This window comes from Carassius carassius, chromosome 2, assembly GCF_963082965.1.
Source record: "Carassius carassius chromosome 2, fCarCar2.1, whole genome shotgun sequence".
Lineage (NCBI taxonomy): Eukaryota > Metazoa > Chordata > Actinopteri > Cypriniformes > Cyprinidae > Carassius > Carassius carassius.
The window spans coordinates 28,753,361-28,761,286 of NC_081756.1; the positions used below are offsets into that span (position 1 = coordinate 28,753,361).

The 7,926-nt window shown below is 36.7% G+C and overlaps 1 long non-coding RNA gene across 6 annotated transcripts; it reads left to right on the top strand.

Moving 5' to 3' along the window:
• Positions 1–803: 803 nt before the first annotated feature.
• On the top strand, positions 804–7,195 carry LOC132107877 (uncharacterized). Of its 6 annotated transcripts, none has more exons than XR_009424372.1 (8): positions 804–1,033; positions 2,175–2,370; positions 2,496–2,583; positions 5,801–5,901; positions 5,988–6,083; positions 6,222–6,286; positions 6,389–6,601; positions 6,695–7,195. It is a non-coding gene; the product is annotated as an uncharacterized LOC132107877 (long non-coding RNA). The 6 variants fall into 6 exon arrangements; XR_009424371.1 differs by having other exon boundaries at positions 804–1,023; positions 6,695–7,193; XR_009424376.1 differs by having other exon boundaries at positions 804–1,023; positions 2,496–2,579; positions 5,798–5,901; positions 6,695–7,193.
• The last annotated feature ends 731 nt before the right edge of the window (positions 7,196–7,926 follow it).

Genomic DNA, 7,926 nt, shown 5'->3' on the forward strand with positions numbered 1-7,926 from the left:
GGGTGTCAGGAAGTGGTGTCGTACAATCCATGCCTGCATTGCCTGGGTCTCCTTCGGGAGTGGGTTTAGAATAATCATGCACATGTTTCACACTGTCCGCCATTCTTTCAGATTTTCTTAGGTAACGTTACACTTAAATGTGAGTTTCGATCAGCGTGCTCAAATGGCCGCAACACACGTTCTAACAGGCAAAACAGAAGTAAAGATTTTCCGCTCCGGCTTGAAAACTTCACAGAATTCTTATTAATACATATGCATTAGTATTAGTAATGTCAAACATTAAGGAAGGTCAAATGAGATCAAGTTTTGCACAAAAGTTTGCAAGAGACAAACAACAGTTCAACTACTCAGACGCCATCTTGGCCCCCTTCCCCCATCCCAATTCTACCCCTTAGCCCTTTCCCCCTAGCCCTCCGTTTCACGCATTCACGTGAAGGGGTAGGGGTGTCTCGATTCTCTTTTGGCTGGAAAGGTAGGTGAAGGGGAAGGTCCAGATAGCCCTTCAAACGAAGATTTTTCTTGACCACACTTCAAACGAAGGGGTATTAATTATCTCGTAACATGGCTGCTACAGCGAACAAAAAGACACATAAATGTAAGCTTTTTTAGCATAAATAAAGATTTTAACGAAAAGTAATCATTTGTTTTATGTAACATTCAATTGTGAGTTCATATTAACGGTCATGTTACTCAAGAAATGTTTGCAAAAAATCGCTAATATTTGCTAATGTCATATCATTACAGACTGCATGATAGTGCCACAGCATATGTCTGATCAGGACGATAACTGCCCTAGCAACCCGTTCTCATCAATCTACGTATAAATAACACGACTTTTACACTTTCTAGTTGCGTGTAATGCATACGCCAAATGCCAATTTTGCGTGCATATGATACGCCAATCCTTCACATTAATTTCGGTGGAGAGCAGATGCGTCCAAATAACACGCATCATGTTCAGCGGCAGTGACGTCACTAGCGAGGCTCGTCTAATTCACCTGATGCGCGTACACCTTCAAACAGGTAAGCAAGGGTAACAATCTTTTTTTCTTCTTCTTTTTGTAATGATATCACGTGGTTAACCGTATTGTTTTAATTATTTCAGTATTTCTGCATTACGTTAGATGGGGCCGTGTGTTTAAAGGGCAGCGTATGCTCAAATTATGGGACAGTGGGCTGCTCAGCTAGCCTACCATTGTCATTAGCCTAAGCTAGCCTCTACTGTATATAGACCTGTTGCAGTTTAAAATAAATAATGATGTGACATGGGTCTTCAGCTTTTAGACATGACTGATGCAAGCACAACAAATCAACCAACCCAATATCGCGTGATAATCGTGATCGTGTAAAAAGTCTACACATTTACCATATTTTTACAGTAGTATCCTAACTGTTGCTCGACCACGTCATGTGTAGCCAAGACACAGTAACTACAACATATTTACCATGCTTCTCCTACTGTAACCGTAGTTTTACTCTGGTATTTGTAGTTACTAACGCACAATAACCACAACATTTACTATGGGTTTATCATAGTAGCCATAGTTTTACTCTGGTATTTGTAGTTACTAACGCACAATAACCACAACATTTACTATGGGTTTACCATAGTAACCATAGTTTTACTGTGGTATTTGTAGTTACTAACGCACAATAACCACAACATGTAATATGGGTTTACCATAGTAACCATAGTTTTACTCTGGTATTTGTAGTTACTAACGCACAATAAACACAACATTTACTATGGGTTTACCACGTTAACCGTAGTTTTACTCTGGTATTTGTATTAACTAACGCACAATAACCACAACATGTACTATGGGTTTACCACGTTAACCGTAGTTTTACTCTGGTATTTGTATTAACTAACACACAATAACCACAACATTTACTATGGGTTTACCACGTTAACCGTAGTTTTACTCTGGTATTTGTATTAACTAATGCACAAAAACCACAACATTTACTATGGGTTTACCACGTTAACCGTAGTTTTATTCTGGTATTTGTAGTTACTAAAACACAATAAACACAACACTTACCAGGATTTTACCGCAGTAACTGTGTTTTTACTCTACACTATTTGTAAAACACAGTAACCACTAAGTTTGCCACGCCTTTAATACCTTTTTGTGAAGTAATTGTAATTCAGTGTTTTTTCTGTCTTGCAGTTACGTCGGATTACATACTCCACAACAACCTGTAATCCAGCAGCTCTTTAAAGAAGCCATCTCTTGTAAAATCTCTCTCTCTCTCTCTCTCTCTCTCTCTCTCTCTGCTAGAATTAACAGGGAACTTCAACTCGCTGATTTTGAAGAAGCTGTCAAGGGGGCTGAACAAGTCCTTCAAAGGTTCAACCCTTCACAGGTAATGTTGAAGACTTTTAGTTATAATTGATTTGCTTTAATGAACGCATCCTTATATTATGTGTTAATCAAATATTTTGGTCACAGATCATTTTAACACACTGTCTCAACATGTTTATATTTCAGGAAGGCCTGTCATGAGATTTGAATTTGACCATCTTGTGCATTTATGAAGACGACCAAAAGCTGCAAAGGCAAACACTTCCAATGGTACGTCTGTGCCAGGGGCGAAAATCTCATCTAAATGTTGGGGGGGACAATAAACATAACATTTCTCACGAGCAAGTTTTGAAGGGGACACCAATAAAACAGGCAAGATTGTACTTGTGTACAGAGAGGAAAGCCTTACTGTTGCATGGAGAACGTTCCATTATCCTTCTTCTCAAAGTTTCTTTCTGGTTCAATGAAAAAGCTGACTAAATTGACCAAAACATTCTGCAAAACATTTTTTTTTTGCAATGTTTTTGAAGTTGTTTACAAAATCAAGCCACCAAAATACAATGGAATTTGAACTTAACTTCAACTTTTATTTATTTGTATAGCACATTTAATAGCAATGTTGTTGCTTCACAGTTATAATTAAAACATGCATATATAAAAACATTTGCCATGCCTAGCAAAATTAAGGCATACACACTCTTAGACATACATCCTCACACAACTGTATAGTGAGATCGGTATAAAAACAAAAAATAATTATTTATTACGTCAATGACTGATTTGTTCAAAAAGTGGATTCATTCAGTTAGGAAACACCTCCTCAGTGTGTTTCTCAAAATTAGTGCTGTTACTGCTGTAGATTAGTTTTCAACTTTTTTCGTTGGTGAAATAGAGCTAAAACAGGCAATATGGTGCCTAAAATGCACTTAATATTAACTTATTGTTTATTCAATTTTTATAAAAATCTAAATCACATTTGTTATGCTAATATCTGGAGAACAACTGCACCCTTATTGTGATGTTATATTAGATTGACTATATTAAATGAAGTAAACCGACTAAATCATAGTGAACGCGGGAAAATCTAAATGCGCACCCGCGCTAATCTAATCTAACGTACAAGACTGTGTGTATGTCTGTGGTGAGGTGAGATGAAAATGGGAGCAGGCAGTGGACCAAAGCAATGTGAGGCAAAGCAGGGAGAACTCGAGATGTTTAAAACTTTTTTTGTTGTTGTTGCTCCGTTTGCATTTGTATTGTTTTACTACTTACACAATTAGTTTAACTATATATCATTATATTATTTACAATACACATATTTCAATTATATTTTAGAGGGGGACAACCCTCAGATAGGGGGGGTTCGGACCCCCCCGCGATTTCCGCCTATGGTCTGTGCGTCTGAGCACCTTGACTGAACCTTACTGCAGATCAGAGGTGGGTAGTAACGAGTTACATTTACTTCGTTACATTTACTTGAGTAATTTTTTGGGGTAACTAATACTTTTCAGAGTATATTTAAAGATGGGTACTTTATACTCTTACTTGAGTAATTTTTTTGGGAAAAATCTGTACTTTTACTTCGTTACTGTGGGCGACGCTCCTCTCGTTACTTTATCTTAAAGCAATACATGTTATAAATGCTTCAGTTTATTCCAAACGCGCCGTCTACTTTTCTCTGGGCAATGAGCGATGCCCATTCGCGAATGATTCATTCTTTTGAGTCAATTCTGTTCAAAGGCTTGATCAAACCAATTGGCAAACGAGTGAATTGGTTCATGAATCAGTTTGGATGATTCCTTCAGTTCTCTGCCGCACGCGCTGAGCGTCTGAAGCGGTTCACTCAGAGTTGTAACGTTTAAGATCATCAGCATCGTTGAAAACGGGGCTATGGAACTGCACTGAATTGAAAGCAAATCTGCAAAGGCTATTATTTGCTTGCGATGGAGATCCTTATTAGATGAACGCGTGTGCTATCTACTGTTTAACAGGTAATAACTTGGGCTACATTCGATTACAGTACACAATACCACTGTGACATTAGTTTGTTGTACGTGTGTGGCTTATAACAGGGGGGAGTAAAGTTGAATGCAGCTTCCAAAATACAAAAAAATAGCCGATTAAGATTTTATTAATTTTAATACAATCACACCGGTGCCAGTACGTTCAGCAAGTCATATCATCAGCTGCTAAATTCAGATCTGTGATCGCTTGCTGGCGCTGAGCCAGAGACAGACGCGTTTTTACAGCACTGCACATTATAACCAATCACACATGGTTCTGTTGTGCTTTTGAATGCAATGGCCAATCAGAGGTGTTCCGAAGAGTCATCGCTAAAATGCCGGTGCTTCCTTCACTCGCTCACTAACTGAATACCTCTTTCTGGTGAATTCTCTCGTCAGAAACAACTAAGTGCAGATGTGTGTACGAATCTATAATTAAGATATTGATTTCACAGTGTTAACAGTTTCAGTGATTTTAATGGGAGTTTCTGAGAGTGATTGAAATCTAGACTGTCATTGAAAATGATCTTTACTAATACAAATGTTATTTGCTCTCTTTCTGAACAATGAAAGATTAGTAGCAATATTTATATCACATTAACTTTCAATGTTAAATTCACATTTAATATAAAGTCAGTCGTATTAAAAATATGTTATGGCATGACACCTATATCTGTTACTTAAGTAAACAGACAGGGTTTTATAATAAATTACATAAATTAGAGTAAAGGCTGATGAAATATATACATTTATACACACACACATACATTACATACATTTTATCTATATATCTAAATAAAAATAGGCTCAGTATATATGACCCAAAGTAACTAGTAACTACTTGAGTAGATTTTTTATCCGATACTCTTTTACTCTTACTCAAGTAACTATTCAAGACTAGTACTTTTACTTTTACTTGAGTAAATATTTCTAGAAGTACTTTTACTTTTACTTGAGTACAGTTTTTGGGTACTCTACCCACCTCTGCTGCAGATACATTTTTCTCAGCATTTGATGTTTCTTAAATTTTGGTTCACATAGCCCATCAGGAAGAACAGTCAACAAAGAGCATGTTGTAGTAGTAATAATTCATACAATAATCATATTATATTGTACAAGTGTACTTGTACAAAATTCTACAACCTTTACTCCTTCTGCTGTTATTGGCCATAACCACAAGAAGCAAGATAATGGAAGAAGCAAGATAATGGAAATGCTAGTTTAACTTTTCAAGTGCTACAAATCAGATCTTCAATGAATTTGGGCAAATCAGATCACTTAAAGCTGTTCACACAAAGACCAATAACTATAATGAGAACAATTTTAGCATACACACCAACAGATGATACTGTTCTCTTAAATCTCTTAAATGTTCCTCTCATTCTTTTAAACTTACACACAAAATTCTGCCTTTCTCTGCCTTTTTCACTTCATCGTTATCCTGTACTCCCTCACTCACACATTCTTTTATGCTCTGTTTTAAAGTAGAAACTGAGAGTTTGCATGATGGCATTTTCTCAGACGCTGAATCTGATGTGTACAGATGAACTCAGGAGTCTGCTAGAGTTGCCAGGGAACTTGAGCTTGAAGTATATAATTATAACTGCTTAATTTATATTTTTAAACAACAATAATAATTCAACATGGGGTCAATAAATATTTTCTTGTTTTACAGCTGAAGACCAGAAACGCAAAGAAAATCAGTCAAACCAGTCCTAAAAAAATGAGGAATGAACATGGACTTCTTGGGCCCAAAAGAAAAGACAGAAAGGTGAAAAGTTTTTTTTTGTATGTGAAATTTGTATGTCTGAATTCAATGCAGTTATGTGTGGTACAACATTGATGTTGATCTCTCAAAAGACTTCTCAAGTCAGCAGTTATAGTTTTTCACATATACATCTTTTTATAGCTCCTAGAATGAGCAAATCATCTGTGCATCATCTCTGTGATTTGGGAAGGAAATGACTGAATATGGTGAGTAGTGACACCTGCACCTGTATTCACAAACACTATTTCTCTAGATTAGTTATTGCTGTTATTGCTGACTTATTGTTTTGTCTGTTTGTTTGAATTAAGATGAAGCCAGTTGATGAAGATATCAATTGAATGGCCACCGAGTGCAGCACTGCTACCTGAACCCATCAGTTATCTGCTGTGAAGACTGCATTCACAAACCGCTCTACTGCGACAGCTCAGATGTTACGGCCCGTAAAAGTAAACATCACAGCTAAACAATGAGAGCTAGTTGTGGGGGGATTCTTTTGGCCCATATCTCCAACAAGAATCAATGTTAAGTCCAGTGCAACAATTATAAATAAAAATACTATATATTGTTTATTGATTTACCATTCCTTAAATACAGTACATGTTTTGTCCCTCCAGGACATTTACACCAGGTGGAGAGTGAGGAGGACCGTCAGAGACTCCAGCCACCCGAGCCATGGATTGCTCTCACCCTTACCATCAGGCAGACGTTATCACAGAACCTACACCAGCAGACAGTGAGACAAGTTCCTTTCACAGGCAATCAGACTGAACTGAACTCATACCAGTAAAACCATACACATCCCACCAACCTCATATGCCCTGCACTCTTATCAGTTACGCTGACTGGACTCAATATTATTATGCACCCTGACATTCTGTTTGCACTAATTCATACCGTGCTGCACTGCAGAGATGTATGTGTACTGTGATTATTATTGTCTTCAATTCATGCTCTCTGTATAGCATAATTTTCTCTACATGTATTGAGTCCCTTATATATGTGTGTTGCATATATATTCAGAATTTGTATTTCATATATATTCATTAATTCATTCATGTGTCATCCATACTGTCATGCTGCAGTCTGCACCCACGACTTTCACCACCTGTATACTTGTGTTCATTGTATTGTGACAATAAAGCCATTTGATTTAAATTAGTTACATGTCTTTTGTTCATCAGTTGTGCTGTGGGGTGCTGCATAACAACTGCAAAAAAATGTATGACATGGAAGATTATGATATGTCCAGGACATGGACAAGCAAGAAGAGGAAGAAAACCAGGAGAGCTCTGGAAACTTGATGTGATTCTTTGGTGCTCAAGACATTTCACCATGCATGCATTTGGATGGCTTCATCTGATTAAAAAAACATGGTTTTAACATAACCCATTTTTAATATCGTTAAAAATGTATATAATTTGTCTTAATACACTACTTTAGTTGTCTTTATGTTGTATCCTCCAGTAAAGTACTGCACATGGTGTTGGATAATAAAGTAGGGTGAATATTCTATATTAAGAATGGTGTTTGGTAAATACACCATTTAATTTTGTAAACAATAGACATAATGTGTTTTAATTAAGAAATGAACATTTGGTTACATTAATGACATTCAGTTAGGGCAGGCTGAAAGCTGCATTAGAAGATACTGCATGGACTTTAATGCTGCAGGAATTTCATGCACAACTGAAGGTGATGTACAATCAACATGAATCCAGTCTTTGTTTACTGTCAACACTGTATTCTTGCACCTGATGTAATTAAATATTTGGAGCCCATTCCAAATAGGCACTGATGTATATTTTTGTGGTTATATTCTTATTCTAAGATAAACATGACTTACAAC